General features: G+C 37.4%; 1 pseudogene; it reads right to left on the bottom strand.

Annotated features, from left to right (window-relative positions):
• Positions 1–52: 52 nt before the first annotated feature.
• Positions 53–15,851, bottom strand: LOC141724602 (serine/threonine-protein kinase VPS15-like; annotated as a pseudogene).
• Positions 15,852–23,125: the final 7,274 nt, after the last annotated feature.

The raw sequence follows: 23,125 nt of genomic DNA, 5'->3' as shown, positions 1-23,125 counted from the left end.
ACTTATTTGAAAGTCCGCCTCCAATTCTAAATTATGGAAATAGCTAGAGTGATTTTTAAAATAAGAGGAAGCTCATCTTTTCATTTACATATATACAAATGTACAACCTTAACTATTACCAACTACTGTGTTATGTACATCTCAGTGGAATGCTTACATCATTTACTTCCAAACCTTAATGGCTGGCTCCATCTCTACTAGTTGATATCAGAAGTCTCTGGTTCAATTTGACTGAAGACAAAGAAAGAATAGAGTCACGGTGACAACCTGCAGAATCAGTGGCAACAGCTGCAAGAACTGCTTTTCCGCTCAACCTAGTTGCTAAAGGCCGTCTCTTTGCCTCCTGTTTTCCAAAAAAAAAATACAAGGTACTTAAGCAGAGCAACAACATTATAAGCCTAATTGACAATTCACTAGAATCAAACTTCTTGGAACATCAGAGTTACTAGTTGGAATACGAAGAAGATTTTTCTTTCTACAATATATAAGCCTGTTTCCTCTCATGGACAATCTAAATCCACAAACATCTTATTCAATGATACAGCAAGTTATTAGACCTCCCGTTTGTCTTGCCTTACAAAAAATTGTTAAAACGTATATTCATTACTATAAGCAGAAGTACAGTAATCTTCTTATTTGTAAGTTCCTATTAATGTGGATATATTAATGAAACATATATAATTCAGAGCAACTGCAACCATAACCCCTTAGGGCCTGGGCTAAAAATGATATGGAAAACTAAATTTAATGAATTAGGGAAAAGTTCCCAACTCCAACTATATTGATCACTTGGGTAAATTTTACAAATCTCTAAATGTGTTCTATATTTGCTAGTCAATCTCATTCTCTAAAATTATCCACATAGACTCCCTCTTTTTTTTCTTTCTCCGATTCCCTTCTCTTTTTCTTTTCTTTTTTTGCTAAATAGATAATTATATAAAAAACAACGAAAAAATAGGGGGTTGACCCCTGGCTCTATGCCAAACCATAGAGAGGACTATCTAAACACAATCTAACAAATAGATTGGGAATAGAAAGCAACAAAAGGGAGGAAGACAAGACAACCCTCAAAAGCCAAGAACTAGAACTACAACCAAGAACTAAACCTATCACCAGCTTGTCTAGTGAACCAAACTGAGTTACATAATTTCGTTTTAATATCTACAAGAATGTTGTCCAAAAGCTTAACCAGGGGAAGACAGCCCTTATTGTGGGCTCGAGCATTGCGCTCTCTCCACACATGATAAGAAAAAACCTGGGCAAAAAGCAAACACAAACTTCGATGAACCAAATCAGATATAGAACCCCAAGAGCAGATAAGATCTAACCAGGTGCCATCTACTAATCCTACTCTCCGATTCCCTTCTTAAAAATAATAATCTATTATTTCAAAATTGTACCTAACCATTAACACCTTTTCAGTTCTAAAATTTAGAGAATCATTATTATACATTATTTAAGCCTATCTTTATAGAGACAGTCTGGATCCCTATCATGCAATTAATGCAACCAACTATCGGTGGCTATTTTTTGCTGATAGGGTTAACAAGAGAATTTTTATGTTGTATGTAAACACAGGGTTCCATGTCACCCTATCCGCGCTCAAGGCAACCATTTTAGGGATTATTTAGCGATAAATAATCGTTGATAGATGGTTGGCAACAATCACTTGTCAGGACCAGCTACCTATACATAACATATAACTTATACTTATACACAATACCACTACAAGTATACACCCTTTCAGTTTCCTGCAATTTAAAGAATCAAATATTATATACACCCTCAGTCCCGGGCAATTGTTATCGTTTCTGAGAGAGTGTCCGGCATGCATTTTAAGATGAATATAAAGTATAGTTTTATAACTTTTTTTAAAAACAAATCTTTTTCTGAATAAAAATAGAAGATTTAAACTTTTATTCAGAAAAAAAAATTTATAGAACTATACTTTCTATTCATCTTAAAATGCGTGTCGGATACGTTCTCAGAAACGATAACAACTGGGAGGGACGGAGTATGATTTTAGCCAATTATTATACATGACATCATTAGAGGTGAGGTGATGTTACTTTTTAACATCATTGTTCCATTACTTTCACACCAACGGAGCAAAAAAAGCTACTATTAAATTTATTATAAGTACCAATTTACTTATCTCCCATGGTCTTAGTTATATTGGTTAGCTAAAATACTATAAAAAATTAGTTGGCTATATATATATTTTTCTATAAAGTTAGCTCCAATCATGTTAGCTAATATCTACATTTTTTTTTACGTAATTTGCTACAAATCTATACAACTATGTAGAACCAAGTCATGTTATGTAATTTTTAGCTACAGATTGGGCTTGAGAAGATGATTATGTATAAGCATAGCTACATATGTTGCCACCTAAGATTTAGCTAAGGGTTTTGTTGTAATTGGAGATGTGGAAAAAACAATTTAAAAGTAACGTTCAAAAAGGATAATATAGATATTTTGTCAAGTCAACGCACAAAGATATAACAACTGAACTAAGTACCTGACTTGTACAAAGATATAACTGAACTAAGTACCTGTTTCTTAATTTTCTGAATTCTAATCACAAGTCAAATTACTACACATTTACCCTTAGGGAACAAAAAGTTACTTTTAAATTTATTTCAAGCAATAACTTACTTTAATGGAAAAGAAACATGCCCGACTTGTTGTAAAAATTTATGCAGCTGGAAATAACTTCTGAAACACAATATACTACTGGGAACTCCACCTAGAGAGGGAAGAAAAACAGTAATTCTTTGTTTGACATACCTGCACAACTTGCACCCCGAAGCTAGATTTTGTTTCGTAAAAATCATCATCTGTTACTCCCTTAATAGTTGGTCCACAGATGCAGTAGCTTCGGTCCGGGCTGCAGTAAGGAAGATTAGGCCAATTAGATACAACAATATGGGGGAACAATAAAACAAATACAAAAAACACAGAAACCTGGAATGTTCCCATCGCCGTATTTTCAGATCTGTTCCCCCTGTTAACAAATCCCCTCCTGGTAACGGGAGTAAAGCACGGATACCAGGAGAACGGGGAGGAGGTTTGTAACCCACACTATATAGAGAACTAAATTATAAACTGAGAATCAAGAGAATTAAACTCAAAATTACTTTTACTGAATGAGAAAATACTAATGAACGAAACCCATTACAAAACAGAAGATATTTTTTCCAGTCCCCCCAAAACAATTCTCCTCTCTCTACTTAACCTGGGTGCTATGCCACGTGTCTGGATTACATTGGTAAGTTCTATATCGGATAGGTAAATAACGATATGTTACATAACTCGTAACGGTACCGTATTGCTCCCCAACGACGTAGTATAGAGTTACTAATAAATAACACTCTATTACTGACTGTGCTAGTTACAATCCCTCCTTCTTAACAAAATCCTTGACCTCAAGGATTGAAGTCCGGAAATTGTTCTTGTATGACTTTGGAATCTTCCCAGCTCGCATCTTCCGGTACAGAATGAGACCACTGAATCAGCCATTGAACAATCGCAGCATTGTTACGTTTGATCATTCTTCTCTGCAGAATTTTAACAGGAAAGACCAAGAATTGCCCTTCGGAGCCTAACTTCGGGAGGACAGTAGTAATAGTATGATCAGGACCAACCTTCTTCTTGAGTAAACTAACATGAAATACAGGGTGAATCATGCTGTCAGCTGGAAGTTCTAACCTGTATGCCACATTACCCACTTTTTCTAAAATTTTGTACGGTCCAAAGTATTTATGGGATAATTTTAAATACTTTCTCACAGCAATAGAGAGCTGTCTATATGGCTGGAGTTTAAGGAAGACTAGCTCACCCACTTGGAAGTTAACTTCACTCCTCTTCTGATCTGCAAACTGCTTATATTTATTTTGGGCATGGCTGATAGAGTCTTTTAGAACTTGATTCATAGCCTCTCTGTTGATTTGAAATTCTAACACTGTATCCACAGAAGATCGTTGAGCTTCAGGAATGCATAATTGACGTGGTTTAACGCCATAAACGGCCTCGAAAGGGCTCATATTGATTGCAGAGCTGTAGGTGGAATTATACCACCACTCCGCGAGAGGAAGCCATTTTGACCAATTTTTTGGCCTGACACTAGTCATGGCTCGTAGATACTGCTCCAAACAACGATTGAGGCGCTCCGTTTGTCCATCCGTTTGTGGATGATACGAGGTACTTAAGTTCAATTTGGTACCAACAGATGAGAAGAGTTCTTTCCAAAAATTACTAGTAAATAATTTATCCCGATCAGTCACAATTGTTTTAGGCAGCCCATGCAATTTATATACTGTATCAAGAAACAATTGGGCCACTGTTGTAGCACTGTATGGGTGCGCTAATGGCACAAAGTGACCCATTTTAGTAAGCCTGTCCACCACAACCAAAATACTGTCTTTGCCATCCGATTTTGGAAGACCATCTATGAAATCCATAGATATGTCTTCCCAAATTTGGGTTGGTATGGGTAACGGTTGTAAGAGTCCACCCGGGAAAGAGTTACCTGACTTGATTCGCTGGCACACATCACAATTCTGCACGTATTCAGTGACATCCTTCTTTAATTTTGGCCAGAAAAAAAATTGAGTGATTCGTTTTAGTGTTGCTTCCTGTCCAGAATGGCCTCCGATGGCCCCATCATGTAATTCTGCAAGTATGAACTTCCTGGTCGTGCCTCCCGACCCAATATACAACTTCCCTTTAAACCTTAATACCCCTTTGTCATACTGATAGTCAGAATATTGAGGAAGTTTGCTGGCAATCCCAGCCATAATCTCCAGTACTGCAGAGTCTTGAACATAGCTATCTTCAATAGTTGAAAGCCAACCATCATCAACTGTTGAAATTTCATTCAAAGTACCTTTGGAGCTGTTGTCATGGAGTCGTGACAGTGCATCCGCCACAGTGTTATCCCTCCCTTTTTTGTACAATATCTCGTAGTCTAGCCCCATTAGTTTAGAGAGCCATTTTTGCTGCAACATGGTAGTTAACCTTTGTTCAAGAAGATACTTGAGGCTTTGATGGTCCGTTTTAATAATAAAATGGTGACCCTGCAAATACGTTTGCCACTTCTGAGTCGCCATTACGATTGCTAACAACTCCTTCTCGTATGTGGACATAACTTGATGTTTTGGGGCAAGACTTTTGCTAAAGAAGGCAATGGGTTTGCTATGTTGCATTAGGACAGCCCCGACGCCCGTACCACATGCATCAGTTTCAACTACGAAAGGAACTTTATAGTCAGGAAGTGTGAGGACAGGTGCTGTTTGCATCGCTATTTTCAAGGCCTGAAATGCCTTCTCAGCATCATTACTCCAATGAAATGCCCCCTTCTTCAATAGAGCAGTCAATGGATTACTTATGATTCCGTAGTTCCGCACAAAGCGCCGATAATATCCTGTAAGTCCGAGAAAACTCCGCAGCTGTTTCAATGATTTAGGAGTGGGCCAATCTTTCATAACTTGTATCTTTGAAGGGTCCGTTGAAACGCCCCGCTCAGAAATTATATTACCCAAGTAATCCTCTTGTCTTTGAGCAAATAAACATTTGTTGGACTTAGCAAAGAGCTTATGTTCCCGCATGATAGACAAGACTTTGTGCAAGTGATGTAAATTCTTCGAGGGAGCTGCTATACACAAGTATGTCATCGAAGAACACGAGCACCGTTCTCCTTAACTGCCCTTCAAATACGTCATTCATCAATGACTGAAACGTGGCAGGAGCGTTCTTAAGACCGAAAGGCATTACCTTAAACTCGTATAACCCTTGGTGGGTGCGAAAGGCCGTCTTAAATACATCTGATGGTGCCACTCGTATTTGATGATACCCAGCCCGTAGGTCGAGTTTAGTGAACCATTTGGCATGCTTCAATTCGTCTAAAAGTTCATCAATTAATGGTATTGGATACTTGTTCTTGATTGTGAGCTCGTTTAGTTTCCAATAGTCAACACACATACGCCATGTCCCGTCCTTTTTCTTGACAAGGATTATAGGTGAAGCAAACGAGCTTGAGCTTTTCTGTATAATTCCCGATGTTAACATCTCCTTAATCTGCTTCTCGATTTCCATTTTGTGAGCATAAGGGACCTTATATCCTCGTTGATTTACAGGTTGGCTGCCTGCTACGAGAGGGATAGTGTGATCATGGTCTCGGATAGGGGGTAGCCCTTTCGGCTCCTGAAAAACATCCTCAAAGCTCTGTAAAAGCTGTTGTAGGGATTCATCCGGCGATTGAGACTTAGGTGGCTCTAGTGAAACAGCATCAGCCATACATATGCATCCATGAACAACCCCACTTCTTGACTTCAACAATTTGGACATGCTCTTACTGCTAATTGCTTGAAGACTTCCAGTTGGTATATCCCCTTGCAAATTAACTAAAACGCCATTTTTGCATATAGAAATGCAGAACTTATGATAATCTAGTGTGATCAGGTTATGCTGCTTTAACCAATCAACACCTAGAATCAAATCAGAACCACCCAATGGAAATGGCCTCAAGTCAGTTTGGAATTTATGGTTTTGTATGTCATAGCTGAGCTCTTTACAAATAGTGTCTATGAGCATAGTTGACCCATTCGCTACAGTGACCAACAAGGAGGGAGTCACTACCTCAGCTGTGAGCTTGAGCTCCTTGACAAGCTTATTATCGATGAAACTGTGGGTTGACCCACTATCTATTAGAATGTGCACCTGTTTGCCTCCAACATTCCCCTGGAGTCGAAGAGTGCTCAAGGTTTTGCTGCCTGCCAATGCATTTAAAGAAATTTCTGCAGGGAGTTCAAAGTTATGGCATGAAGCAGCCACATCCTCGACACTAGTATAAGTCTCTGAAAAATCTCCTTCATCCACATCTTCTCCCATTAATTTGTACAATTTGGACTTACAGTCCTGACCCGGGTGAAAGGGTTCATCACAGTGAAAACATTGTCCACGGGCACGCCTTTCAATTATTTCCTTACTGCTAAGGGTTGAACGTCCCTTTTTTATATCTTTTGGTTGAAACTTGGTCACATTAGAATGGCCATAATTGGGATACTTTGCTTCATTCAAGAGTGAACTTGTGGTGGGTTTCGGAACAACCCATTTAGGAGCAGAGAGGGTGGCTTTAGATAGCCTTGCTTCTTCCTGTTTCGCCAAGTATAGAGCATCAGCCAGAGTAGATGGTCTAAACATTCTGACTGCCATCTTGATTGAATCTTTAAGTCCACTAATAAAACTCGAGAGGAAGTAGTCTTCAGTAAATCCTTTGTTCTTATGCAAAATTAGTGCCCGTAACTCTTCAAATTGATCCTCATACGCAGCCACAGTGGTGATTTGTCTGAGTTTATTAAATTGATCTTGTACATCCACCTGCTCAGGGTTTTCAAATCGAAGTATAACATCGAGTTGGAAAGCTTTCCAAGACACAGTAGCTTTGCTAGCTTGGTAATACCTGTACCATACGTTAGCCTTACCCTCAAAATGCATTGCAGCCATTTTTACTTTACGTCCTTCATCTATGTTGACAAAATCAAAATACTGATCTGCCTTAAGTACCCATCCTTTGGGGTCATTACCATCGAACTTGGGAAACTCCAATTTAGGTAAATGATTGAAGGTGTGTGGTGTATGCGGGGGGGTGAAGGACCCTGATACCGGTGTGGTAAATGGAGTTGGTATGAACCCATAAGGACCAAATGGTGGAACAATCAAGTGAGGGTTAGGAGTAAGTTGCCCATTAGATTGTGTTAAAGGTACTGACAAAGGTATAGAGGCTTGAGTACTGGTATGGGGAAACCCACTGGGAATAGTGCTATAATATGGTGGCAGGAAATATGGTATACTACTAAAATTCAGTGAAGTGGGTGGAATTAAATTGGGATTAGGTAATTGCATAGTAGGAACAGTAGTAAAAGTAGGAATATGAGTTAAGGTTGAAGAGTTTGTAACCTTAGGAGAGGTCAGAGGAGATTGGAGTGGGCTGCTACTACCCCGATCGTAGGAGGCTCGAGATCTGGAGCCAAAATCCGGTACAGAGGCGCTTATGGTGCCATCATCTTTGTTTTGACTCTGCATCCCCAATATGAGCTGTTTAATCTCCTTCAGAGAAGCATCCATTCCTCCCATACGATTTTCCATGCCTTTCATCTTCCCATCTAACTCATTAGACCGTTTCATCGTTTCTTCTCGACCCTTGGTAACTCCATCCATTAATTCCTTCATTTTGTTCTCCTGTAAACCCAGCCTATCATCCATGTTTCTCAACCTTGTTCCTTCCGCCATAACCTTCACATAACCAAGGAGCGATGGCTCTGATACCAATTGTAACCCACACTATATAGAGAACTAAATTATAAACTGAGAATCAAGAGAATTAAACTCAAAATTACTTTTACTGAATGAGAAAATACTAATGAACGAAACCCATTACAAAACAGAAGATATTTTTTCCAGTCCCCCCAAAACAATTCTCCTCTCTCTACTTAACCAGGGTGCTATGCCACGTGTCTGGATTACATTGGTAAGTTCTATATCGGATAGGTAAATAACGATATGTTACATAACTCGTAACGGTACCGTATTGCTCCCCAACGACGTAGTATAGAGTTACTAATAAATAACACTCTGTTACTGACTGTGCTAGTTACAAGGTTCATTCAGCTCATCAATTTTATATTTAGAACTGATATTCCTTCTCAGGTCTGCTTTAGGGTTTGATTTTTTGGAAGGTCTGGCTAAGGCCCAAGGTAAGTCAGATGTTTCACTCTCAGTGTCATTATTTGCCAGCCTCAGAATCTGCAGGGCATAAGAATTTCAGAAGTGAACATGCCGATTAACGAATTAAATATTTGAATACTACTATAGGATGACAGCTCATCCCAGATATTATCCACTTTGTACTTCATTGTGAAAGACCAAAGTACCTAGACCAACTACAAAGAAATATATATTAACATATTGATGTTTACCTTATACACATTCAATAAGCTAATATATGAAGGGAAAAAACAGGATACTACCAATATGAAACCGACACGAACTTAAGCATGTACCTGGTGACAGTTCCCATTTTCTGCATTCCAAAGTGAGACTTCATTATGACCTGCAGCAACATATACAAGAGGCCTGGCTATAGTGGATACGAAAGAATTTACTGGAGGTACAAAAAGACACATCTTCTCTATAGGACATGCTGGAGAAAACTGCCACGAGTTGACAGGTATACAGAACCGGAGATCCCAAAGAGTAAGTATGCCCCTTGAAGTCCCAGAAACAAATCAATTACGACAAGGGGATGTTATTACAGACGACACGTAGCCTTCTTCAGGCATAACTTTATAAGTCCATGTATCTTTATTAGATTTCGTATCCCAGAGATGAATCCCACAATTTTGGGTGCTATAAAGAATCATATTAGAGCACTGTCATCTGCAGAGTAGTTAACTAAGCTAGTTATTGCACCTTCTCCAACACAATTCTTTTTAACATCAGCTATGCCTGAATATTTTTCAACAACATTTCCAAGCCCTCTGGAAATGTGATCAACAGAAAACATGTGTATCATGCCATCAGATGTTCCAACAATGACTTGAGCTGAACCGTGGAGCATTGCAGTACACAGAGCCCGGCTTCCTTCTAGAGAATAAGTAAGCCTAGACCTAAAAGAGATGTCCTTCTCCAACTTTCTGGAATCCCACACATTGACAGTAGAATCATCTGATGCACTCACAAAAAAGCTGTGATCTGTTGAGATGGCAATGTCATTGACAGCAGAGCGGTGTTCTTGGAGGTGGGCAACCAAAACACCTCGAGGCCTCCACCCTGCATCTTGGGTTGTTGGTACTCTTGCAAAGGAAGGAAGTCCTGCCACCTCAACTGCAGCAGAGATATCCTTGGCTACAGCAGAACTCCCTTTCATAGGACCAGACACTCCCAAATCTTGAAACTTGTTAACATAGGCTGCTTGATCCGTTTCCATGTCTTCCACCTCATGCACCACTCTGTGAAGTTGTGGAGAATTATTACCAATGCTGATTGAACCTGAAACAAGCTTTGAAGGAGGAACGTAGCTACCCAAACTGAAAGACTTATTTCCTGTGTCCATCCAAGGTATTGATGATGAGCCAAAACCTAAAGAACTCAATGGTAACGAAGAATCAGAGGCTGGAGAACTTCCGGCTTCTCGTTTACTGTCATATTTAAAGTAGTACAACGGTATGCCTTGTGATGGTTTATCAAAACTAAGGCTGTTAACCCCATTCATTGGTGGAGATGTGAAACCAGAAAACTGTAATTTCTCTGAACATAGAGGATCACGCATATCAATGGCTGAAGTTGTGTTATGCATAAAGCTCGCACTAGGTCTCAATCTAGCGTCGCTACTGTCTTCACTAAGATCAAGGTTCTGCACTGCATTTCCAACTGATTTAGTACCCTGAAGATCACGTTGCCTGTCAGACCAGAACTTCATGGAATCTAATTCTTCAGTTCCTCTTTGAAACAAATAAAGAGTTTCCAATTGTTTAGACTGTGCTGATGAACTGTACCATATCTTTCTCTGTCTCTCCAACATGTCAGAACTCCTGGAATTTTCTAAGGCTTGGTAAAATATTTGTCTTGAGACTGGAGGGTTAAGACTTAAGACATGAAAGAAGAGCTTTTTCTGAGGCTAAAGATGCTGGCTGTCTTCTAATAAAAGGGCGTATAACTGGGACCAGGAAAACATAGGAATCAACAGCTCCTAAGCTATCCCTACTAGCAGCAATAAAAGCAACTGCTGACCTCCTCACCCATTGACTTGGACAACACAACAATGGAAAAGCATGTTCTATCATCTCCAAAAGTATCCTTTTCCGCAGAAATCCACTTTTACACAGGACAGTCGAGCAATCTAAGGCATTGACGATAACAGCCTCAGTTGCATCACCTAAGGCCTGTTCAATGTATAGCAAAAGGTATTCCTCAACACTTCTTTGACCCACAAAGAAGCAGACATATATGATTTGTCCATAGAACACTGACCTAAGCAGCTCATCTCGATCATTTAAAAAAGCAGGAAGGATTGGTAACAACACATCATTACTCTGTCTCTGTCCAAAGAACCAACAGAGGTTGCCAATATCCTGCAAGAGCGCTCTCATGTTATTTGGTGTTTGCTTTGGGCCCATTACCAGTTCTTGAATGACCTCTGCTATGAATTTTCTCAAACGCGCAAGTTGTGTATCTTTGCTCTTACTATGTAATTGTCCAGAGGTCTCAGAAGACCGGGTTGAAGACTTGGGGCCTATAGTTGACTCATTAAGGAACCCTGCCTCGCTCAGGCTAATTGAATGAATCAAAAACCCATAAGCTGTTGGTGCCAACTTAGATATATTACTCGAGTAACATATCCGTACACTTTCCTCTGGATCATCGGGAAGCGTTGAAAGCATTGGCAGAATATACTCCGGAAAAATTTTAGCATCACTAGGAGGAAAATCTCGGATTAAAGGCAGAATGTCAAACAAAGTCTCTAAGGCAGCAGAACGTACAATTACAGCTGGATCAGAAAGCATTGCAATTACATAGGAAGCATGCGATGTAACCTGTCTTCGTCATCAATATATAAAGAACATGACTTCAGTAGAAGTACAGCACCCCTCCTCATATGAGGCAACTTGACATTACGAATACAAGAACAGAGCAGTGAAGCAACCAGAACCATACCTTCACAACTCATACTATCATGTGGTAATGGCAAGAAAGGCATTCCAAAGGTATCTGACTGATTATCATAGTCGGACAAAAGAGACTTCATATCATTCAGTGTGATCTTTTTAAGGAAGGGGTGGTGATTCCTCTTGAATACGTTTGATATATTTTGGAGTAAATTGTCAGGAGCTGGCAGGCTACAGTTTTCTTGCTTCTGGAAACTTGTTGAACTGATAACATCCTCCTGCACCGACTTTGCACCAGAATAATGGTTATCTTGTTTTACATCCCTCAGAAGTGTACTGATGTCACCAGGAAGTTCAAATTGGCTGTGAATAGATCCCTTTAGTTCTGTTTTTCTGGAGTTCCTTGAATCCAAACTTTGCTTTGCCTCTTCAGATTCAGAGGAGTGACCATCTAAGGAGTTTGATGCATATATCAAATCTGTACCAGTCTCTTCACCTGCTTTACTGCTCATCATTTGCTTCAGTATCTCATGAAAGGATATCTGACACATTAAAACTTGCACCAGAGAGTGGTCAATAAGCACTAACCCACAAACAAAAGATTTTTATCTTAGAAGTTAACACACATATAACAGCTCCTTACCCTTGAATCAGAATTTTATGGATTCAGCACAGTATAGAACTTGTGTAAAAACGGTGAGAAGTGGCATGGAAAAACAACAGCGGCGTAACTCTGCAAGTAGCTCTGAGCAGAACATCGAGACTCAGGATCCAGTTGAATCATATGAAGAATCATCTTACGCAATCCTGAATCTGGGATCTGCTTTATACCAGTTTATTTTATGTATAATTTAACTGGTAAAAAGTGTCTCATATAATAACACGCACACATAGGCAATCTTTTATATTCAATTTTAGATATCCGGAGTAAAACTCGTTGCATCTGTAGCAACACTGCAACAAAATGCTGAAAGCTTTGATGTACCCAGCTAATACCCACGCACGCGAGCATACATAAGTTTGGTTGGATAGATGGGTAGAGAATGCAGTGTTAGGTGTGAAACAATTGAGACTACCTTTTCCGGGTGTTGACTTGGATCATATTGTCCTCTTCGATAAGCAAGCAGTTGGGACAGTTCAAACAGTGGCTGTCCCTCAAGGAAAAGCTCCGCAATTACACACCTAAACAGAAAACACAGAGTTGATTATGCAGAGAAAATTGAGGAACTCAGATTCCTGATGTCACAGAAACAAGACAGTATGTATAAGTGTAGATAATAGAATCTTACACCCCAATTCATAATTTAAAACATTTTTTTCTTATGAAGGAAGGATCTGTATTCTCTGAATGGACTCGACTTGACGCTTTGAAATATCTCAGAACATCACAATTTTCTGATGACTAGGTAAATAGAAATCTATCTATCTATCTATATATATATATATGTGTGTGTATCTACATGAACAACATTTTAAGAAAAAAAAATTATTTTGTGGCTAATTTCAAGGTAGACACTTGACCATTGCCCATAGCATGCCCTTCTCAGAGAATGGTAATACAAATTAAAATAACAGTTTATATGTTTTTACTTTGTGGATAGGTCATAGGCATATAATACAAATCATTTAATAATGAATAATTTTGGGCATAGGTGCAATCCCATCCAATAAACATATCAAATATCTCAATTTTCAATTGTAATAGACTGTGTATACTCGGCAGCTGATTCAATATCTTTAATTCAATAAAGTGGCTCGTAAGCCAGAAATTCTCACCCTGCAGCAAAGATGTCCATAGCAGGCCTCAAAGGTGCATCTTGTGCAACCTGCATCTCACCTCCATGCTCATAAAATCTCTGGAAGTAAGATGAATATTATGTTACTATTTAGTCCATTCTCTTTCAGAACAAATTCTCAGTGGCAATAAAAAAACATACAGAACACCAAGTGTACGCGAAGGTTGACGACCAGGTGGATACATGTCATTTATAGCTGGTAATCACTTCTACATTGCTGCTTGCTATACTGAATGTAAGCATGTAACTGAATGCAATTTTTTATAGCACATAATCACATACCTTATTACTCAACCAGAAATAGAACATCTTACAGAACTAAGGTGCCATCAACGTATAAGTACCAGATGCTACTAGTCTAATCATTTTGGAAAAAAGAAGTCACTTGTAATTTAACAAATGAGCTACACAGAAATAATAAGAATAACACCGGAACCAGCATATAAAAACGATCTTTGCAGATGACATTAATTTACTGAAATGGTATCAGTTTTGGAGTGAAAAAATCAACCTAACAAATGATATTTGCAGCAATAAAGCTTGTAGTGGACAGTGGTAGTGAAGGAATCACATATTCTTGTTTTGAACTATAGTAGTTGTTATACACCATGGAGAATTGGTAATACGATTAACCTCTTATTCTGGATTTACATTTACTAAAAAGCATAAAGTGGCTAGACAAAGCATTATCATGGGACAAAGAGGCTTGAAGAAGAAGGTAGTCCATTGTAGCAACTGAGACACCGCAATACAATTTGTTTGAAGTGCTAGTCATTTTGATGAAGACCAGCACAAAGCGAAAAGCAGGAGCCTAAACCATGAAGATATTCATAACAACCCAACCCCACAACCCAATGCAGATCAGATTAACAACCCACCACAGGTCGGTCCAAAAGAGAAAGAATTGTAATATATTGTAGTTTGGTGACGTGTCCTTACAAAGGGTTTCCGACTTACTAATCTAGGCAATGTGGGATTGAGATACGTAAAGAAGTCTCAATTTATCAACTGCATTACGAGAGGAAAAAATAGAGTAGTCTGTAAATTTGGGATAATCATGATATGATCCTGCACCTATCCGACTATAAGTTGGTGCACTTAACATTTTATATTTGTTTCGTGACAAATGCTCAAATTGTCACCAAGCCCTTATTTTGTTAATCTCGGCCTTGTTTCTTTCGTCAACTTCATAATTACGGAGGTAATCTGCACTATCCTGGAACTAAGTTACAGACTTACAGCCCTTAGTTCCCAGGAAATGAAAGTGTATGTGTTTGGTTGAATATTTTAGTGGAAGATGTACACATTAAATTTTGGTAAATTTGAAAATTTTGATCAAAGATAAATGTAACTTGTGGTAACCAACCTTAGGGACAACTGGGTTCCTTTGTTTTGTAGTAAATACAAGTACCTTGGAACAACAATTCCTTTGTCTAATTTTATAATCAATAAAACAAACATAGTAATCCATTTAATTTACAAGGCATCTATGGTTGACTATCTGGGTTACATATAAACAAACAAGGTCCTCATTTTGTTGTAAGTTGTAACATAAATTTTTCAGTAAAGTCATCATCACATTTAAGAGATTGAGACAATTTATGCAAATGAAAGATCCAACACTTGAAGATTTAAGAGGGATAGGCGGAAAACAATAATGTATGATTGAATCCTATAATAAACCGTCGTTTTTTGGATATTATGGACTAGGATTATGTTATACAGGTCAGCAGATTTAGTTACCAAACACCCAAGACCACCACAAGGTAGTTGCGAACAAATGCGATAAAGGATCATCTTGATGTCATCATCTCAAATACCTCGATACAATAGAATAAAAAAAAAGAAGATAAAAGCACACAAGAGTAGATAAATCTGAGAAATCCTGACGCGGACCAGTAGCCAGGAGTGAATTTTATATAATCTAGACTTGTTCATATTCTTTGAAAAAATTGCACCTATCACATATGATTAAGTAGGCGCAAATCTTAAAGTAAAAGAGCATTGTGAACTTTCAACATGAGGACTATAATCAAAGAAATATTAATTGCAAAATTTGATGGAAGCATAGGTTCCTACAATAAAGAGAAGACATAGGGGCCAACCTCTGGCGCTAGATAACACCGCCTTCTTCCCCCAGTGTCGAAGAAAAAAGAGAAGTCTGAAGGATCATCATGTGGAATATAGGTAGGTTTAAATGATGCAAAGTCCGCAAGGCAAAGCCAATTCCATGAAGTGACCAACACATTGTCACATTTGATATCCCCTGAAAATTTGTAAAAAAAAAAAATTAGACGCCAAATCACATTTTCCAAGTCAATACCCTCAAAGACGGACCTAGTAACTCACCATGACAAACTCCATTCTCGTGGCTCTGTTTCACTGCATAAAGCAACTAAATAAACAAATAAATATTTAAGTCCAAACGAAACATGTAATTTAAAAGCTGGATGAGACCCTGATGGTGCTTACACAGAATGGATTTGAAGAATCTACCACGGCTAAGAACCAACCAAATTTATAGGAACAAGGCAAGTCGTGGAGATAATACTCTGTTGTTTGTGTTTCATACATACATGTTTAGGTGTATGTACATGGGAGGAGTACAATTAACTTTTATTCCAGGCCGGAATTCATATCCGCTGTCCTGTAGCCAAGGGAGGAGGAATTTCTTTTTTGTGGTCCCACAATTGTATTGTGCCATGTCATCGTATCAGAGCCGCTATCGTTTACCGGGTGTGAGTTGGTATAAGATTAAACATTTTTGTAAGATTCCTATTATTTTAATAGGATGAAATTTTTATATTTAATAGTAATATGAAATTAAAGATATTAACAATCAAAAGTGCGGATTGGTAAACATGTCCAATACAGACAGAAAACGGTTTTAGGGACGGAGGGAGTAAGATTTTGTGAGGTCAATTTTTTTATTAAATATTAATTTTTTGTTAGCCTTTAGATTATTTATTTTCTTGATAATTTATAACATAAGTTTAATAAATGTTTTGTTTTGTTTTGGGTAAAAAATATTTATATCCCCAAAAATAATATTCCCTCCGTCCTTCTCAATTTTTTTCGTTTGAGAGAGATAGTTCGGCATGCATTTTAACACTCCTATATAGTATATAGTTCCATAAATTATTTAAAAAAAATATATTCGGAATAAAAAATTAATGTTTAAATTTTTATTAAGAAAAAAAAAAATTAAAAATAAGTTATGAAAATATACTTTGCCTTAAAATACGTGCCGAATTGTGGAAAAGAAATGTAAAAAAAATAGGGGACGAAAGTAGTATATTATATTTTAGAAAGTATAACGTATATTTATTGTTGTGCAAGACATACTTGTACAATAACAAGACTATGTCACATTAACAATTCTAAGATTAAGTTGTTTGATAATCAATTTTGTATTCTGTAAGTGTATTTCTTGAGTCTGTAAAAATGGTTAGGAGATTATACTGGGGTATTTTTCCATGAACGGATTCAAGTTAAGGAATAAACTCTGGAAAAAGATCAAGTCATGATCATGCCTCAAAGAAAAGATGTAGAAGTTTGGAGTTGAATAAAGTTGTTCTATGAAAATATTCTAAGTCAAGATATCGACAAGTCACGGATCAAATTATATCGAGAAGTTCAAAATGACTTGTAGAGAAGTCCAAAATGGCTTATAAAGAAGTTTCAGAGATATCGACAAGTCAAATGAAGACATAGAGAACTGGAGATATCGACAAATAATTTCTGCATCTAGAGATCTCAGAGATATCGATAAGTCAAATGAAGATGTAGAGAACTAGAGATATCGACAAGTCAATTTCTCCTATAGAGATCTTAGAGATATCGATAAGTCAAATTGTGCATATAGAGATTTCAGAGATATCAACAAGTCATTTCCACATATAGAGATCTCAGTCATTTCGATAAGTCATTTCACATGTAAAGAATTAGAGACCTCGATAAGTCAAATATACCTATATAGAACTCGGATATATTGATAAGTCATTATATTTATCGATATGTCACTTCTCTATAGAACAGCTAGAGATCTCGACAGACTATTTCAAATTCAGAATACAGACAAGTTCAAGATTCAAGATTATCAGTCAAGAAACAATTCATTCACTGAATTGGAAAGTCTATAAAACAGGTTGAAGAAATACAAGATCAAGGGGTAAGATTAACTGGACAAAGGGTGGTCACAATGCCACAATATGTAAATTCATTTTTCCTGCTCAACTTTTAATTCTTCACCTATACATACATGTATGAATTCATGTTTTATTAAAAAAATATGATAATAAATAACTAGGGATGAATGGATACATGTATACAATAGATTTTACCTAATAATCACTAAATTATATAACTTAAACCAATAAACCTTATTGACGAATTATCATTTAAGTAATCTCAGATTTTTGTTAAAGGTTCTAATTATGCATATAAAGTGCAACACATTGACATATCAAACAAAATCAAATGGGACTATAAGAACTCAAAACCCAATGGCACATAATTTCATTGGTCAGAGTGTAAAATTGGTGTGATTCTAAAAAATTATGAGTTACAAAATAAAAATTGAGCTTGCTTAAATTATCAATGTTTCTAGATTCGCAACCCTTCGGTATAAAAGATGTTTTAGATACTATACTCTGTAGTCTAACCTTGGTCCAATGGATGAGCATGCTGCAAAAAAAAATCAACACTTGACCATCATCATTTTCTCCCCTTATTTCTTCAACTGCCTTATAGAGTAGTCTTAGCACTGATTATCTCTTTAAGTTTTTGAATTTTCAATCTCCTGTTTTGTCACACCCCCAACTTTAACAACAAAATAAATATAGCTATTACATCATTTTAATGAAGAATACACAACCAAATCCAAGATCTTACAGTTTAAGGTTTGGAACAGCCCAACACTACCAACTATTACATCTGATTACAAATACCGAGTCCTCACACAACTATTATACTTATTCTACCTGAGCTCGAACATAAGCATCAGCATCACAGGTCTTACGGGCAGTCTGCTTGAATCTAACCATAGCTGCTAGCTGTAATATCAGGGTAAAGTAAGAAGTGAGCCAAATGCTCAACAAGTGCTAACAGCACAACACAAAACATAAATCGAGATATACTTTTAAGAATGCCAATGGAAAGACATAACTAATGATAACGAGAGATAAAACTATGTGAGATGGCATCATTTTGCTTGTATCAAAACAATTTTAAAAATCATGTCTTAATCAAAATCATTTTATGACGCTACGGATTACAGCCGGTGATCAGCCGCGAAGTAATCCCGAACCTCGCTGGGTTCTAAAACATTAACGGGAATCCCTAGGCAACTTTTAAGCCTAATATAAGTGTGGAAAGGACTCGCGTCTCAGTCCAGATCCACTATTCAAGAAAACATTTATCCCCCTTTGGGACTGAAAACCCATATTTTATTTATTTCAAAAGCTGATGCCGAATTGTAACAAAATCTCTTTTAACAGTACACATTTTTATTAAGGGAATATAGATCAACTCGAAACACGGGAAATATGGTACTAAATCTCAGGGCCATGATTCACAAAACTTTACTCTATTAGGGTAACCAAAAGGTTTTCATATGTCAGAACTTGGACAGGAAAATATGGTGAGACTAATGGATAATATGAAGGGGTAATGCCAAACTGGGCTTAAAGCAATGGTTTCTCGTCAAGGTACAGGTGTTGGATCATTAAGAAGATAAGCTTCACGAATACTATGGGTGTTAAGGTAATGATCTCTAGCTCAGGATGAATGTATATATCAGAATTGTCAAGCTTTAGGATAGGAAAGAGGGTATCAATCAATGAGGAATCGTGTTGGTAAGTTTCTGACTATCAAAGTTCAAGGTAAGGTTCTATAGGGGTTCAAGCATCAGGATGAGATATCAATACTTAGGAATCATCATCATGTTAATCAAGAGGATCAATCAAGTATTATAACAACTCTTTATTTTATCATGGCATTTAACTATCATGAAAAGACTTTTGAACTACTTGCAATACATACTTGAGGGTTCATGGCATCTCTATGTAATTCAAAGATAAGCGAGAGATACGCTTGATTTAAACATATCAAAATGACTCAGGATAATTGCATCGATAAATATGAACTGTTTATAGTAAATATGAAGGTCAAGTTGAATCACTTGCCTTGAGATAGGCTGGTCTGGTCTGACTGGTAGGAGCAACTGGAGCTTCACTCGACTTTTATGGCAAGTTTTCCCTCGTCTCGAGATCCTACATAAATAATAATAATCCTCATTATAATATATTCTTACCATCTCAACCTATTTACAACCCGAAATTAAACACGGATGGCACTTAGGCCTATATGCACTTAATTTATATCCACCTTTATATTTCAAATGTACGCACGTAGCCACATAATCACATATCGTATATTAATACCAAATAACACCATAATGCAACACTAGGCTTGGATGATCTCGACTCACAACTTAAGTCACTTGGTCGCTAAACTAGACAAGATCTTCAAATTTTGGCTTCCTAACTCGATGTGCCTTTCCTAAATTATCCAAAACCTATTGACCCTCACTCGTGCATTTTGCTCTAGTGACTTTATACTATCTTACAACTATGGTGGTCGACCTAATACTCACTTCTAAGTGTTCTAAAACTATGTGATAAGTGAAAGTGCTCACTGGTGCAAATTTCAGAATGACAACTATGGTTTCTTGAGTACATTAGACACTCTTAAACTACAAGTTTTCCTTCAAAACTTTTACACAAGAATCTCCTGACCTAAGGGTATCTCACAAACTTGATGTGGCTCAAGGGCCTGGCTTGGGCCTTCTTGGGCCTAAGCTAAAAGTCCAAGGTTCCCCTGTTTTTCTGGGCAGAAAATGCCCTGACTTGAATTAACTTGTGACACATGGTTCTAACTCATATCCTATAAACTATGGTTGGAAAAACTTCTCTGACACTCCCTCTAAATAAGGCCCAATTGGGCCTAATGAGGGCCTACCCATGACATGGTCAAATCTCCCTATTTCTAAGTTGCAACAAAACTGTCCCCTGCTGGACAGATTTTGTTATTCTACTTGTGCAACTAACCAAATGACATGCAAACCTCCAACCAACTCCTAAAACCTTTTATATACTCCCAATACTAACTTCAGGTAGCTTGGGCCTCAAAGTGCACACCAATGACATGGTCAAAACTCACTCTAAACCTCAGGGTGCTATACTGATTTTTCTGCAGAAACTATAACTTTCTTTTTCCAGGGTTTTGACTTGACAAACTCAACTAACAACGACTCAATACTTAAACCAAGACTTATACATGGTATTCTACTGAACTAACTCCCTTATTCTCAAAATAACCTTGGTGAGATCATCCTTACATAAGGTACAATTATGGCAAAACGAAAGAGACTACACTTCACAAATCACAAATCTTCATGCTTTTGAAACAACAAGATATATATTTTTATAAAAGATAACCACGAATTATTACCATGCAACAAGAAGCATAAATCAATATTAACACATTATTCCTACTGAAATTAAGGCTCACTAACAAAATCTTTCCAAATGATCAAAATCTTACAACATTCTAAGAGAAATCCACATGCATGCATGCCTTCGGGTTTTTCAAACCAAAACAACACATTTTCTACATATGTTCTATCATAAAATTGACATGAAAACCTAGCATAAGATATACCTAGATGATCACTTAGCATGCAAAGAGTTTTATCAAATTTTCACCACAAAATTTAAGTCATTATCACATAAACATGCAAAAATTGATTTAAGCAACAAGAATAGTCTTAAGGACCATTCATTCGGCTCTCATATGGTCATGGTCGAATGAAATGGATGGGAATGGCCATTTAATCATCAAGAGTTTCCCTCTCAAGATTTGGCACTTCTCCATTCCTTGTAGTCCTCTAAAAAATAACCCTAAACTCACAAGAATCAAGGTTGTATTTTGAGTTTCACTAAAACCTTTACATGCAACCTTTAAACTTAAACTTTTCACTCATCACTCTTTGAATTATGTATGATCAAGATATAGGAAGTAACATTTACTTGATTGCAAAGTGGGAGCTTGAATGAAGAATGAAGAAAAGGGAGGGGGGTATGGCTTCGGCCAAAAAGCCGAGAGGAGAGGGGAGAGCCGAGAGGAGGGGGAGGAAAGGAGGAGTGTGGAAATGGTGGGCTGAATGTGGAGTAATAATCATGTTAGTTTGGTTTTTATTTGGCCAAAAGTGAGTGTATTTGAGATTTTACAAGAGTAACCTTCCAATATAGTTAGGTAGATTTGCATGCAAGGGTAAAGTAATAATTTGGTTAGTAGAATGAAAGTGAGTGGGGTTGGAAATGTCTTCCTTGCCCCTTAGTTGAATTGGAAGAGTATTTGCATGCAAGGGTAGCCATGTAATTTGCTAATTATAACAAATAAAATTTATAAAGATTTATTTTTTATAAAATAAAATACAAGTTCAAAAATTATAAAATTTATACCATAAAATAACTTGGATTTTTAGAGACTTTATAAAATCATTTTCAAAATTTGTGAACAAAATACCTTTTAAAAGAAAATTTTTCCAAAGCTTAGAATATTCCTTATAAATCAAAAATAAAGAAATTAAATAAACTCTTGCTTTGAAAAATCATATACTACACAAAGCAAATTTATAATGCAGAAATTTTCACTCACACTAGCGTACAATCATTGAATATATTTTCATTTAACTTTAATATTATACCCAATCCACAAATAATATTACATAAAATGCCGGTCGTAACATCCTCTCCCCCTTAAGGGATTCTGTTCCCAGAATCTAAGAGAAAAGATGAGGATGCCAGGAACGCATATCAGACTCTAACTCCCAAATCGACTCTTCGACCTTAGGGTTCCTCCAAAGTACTTTTACTAACTTTACTGACTTATTTCTAAGACTCTTTACTTGCCAGTCGAGTATTTTAACCGGTTGCTCCACAAATGACAGCTACAGGTTCATATTCTATCACATGGCTAGCGTCAGGATTGTACTTCTTAAGCAACGATACATGGAATACATTATGCACATGCTGATACTGAGGTGGTAAGGCCAACTCATAGGCCACCTTTCCCACTTGACTCAAAATCTCAAAAGGACCTATGTATCTAGGTGCTAACTTCCCTTTCTTGCCAAATCTCATCAACCCTTTTTTAGGTGACACCTTCAGCAACACAGCTTCACCAATTTGGAATTGAACGTCCTTACGCGCTGGATCCGCATACTTCCTCTGTCTATCTTGAGCAGCAAGCAACCTTTTCTGAATTAACTTGACCGAGTCATGCAACTGTTGTACCAATTCCGAGCCGAGAATTCTTCCTTCTCCCACTTCATCCCAACTTGTTGGTGATCTACATTTTCGCCCGTACAAAGCTTCGTATGGTGGCATGCCGATACTGGAATGATAGCTGTTGTTGTAAGAGAATTCAATCAACGACAAATGGTCGTCCCAACTTCCTGCAAAATCGATTGCACAACTGCGCAACATGTCTTCAATCGTTTGAATTGTCCTTTCACTCTGACCATCAGTCTGCGGGTGGTACGCCGTGCTCATATTCAACTTTATGCCAAGACATTCCTGAAATTGCTTCCAGAATCTC

The sequence above is a fragment of the Apium graveolens genome, chromosome 5 (assembly GCF_009905375.1).
Source record: "Apium graveolens cultivar Ventura chromosome 5, ASM990537v1, whole genome shotgun sequence".
NCBI classification, from domain to species: Eukaryota; Viridiplantae; Streptophyta; class Magnoliopsida; order Apiales; family Apiaceae; genus Apium; species Apium graveolens.
This window is presented reverse-complemented; position numbering and strand designations above follow the sequence as displayed.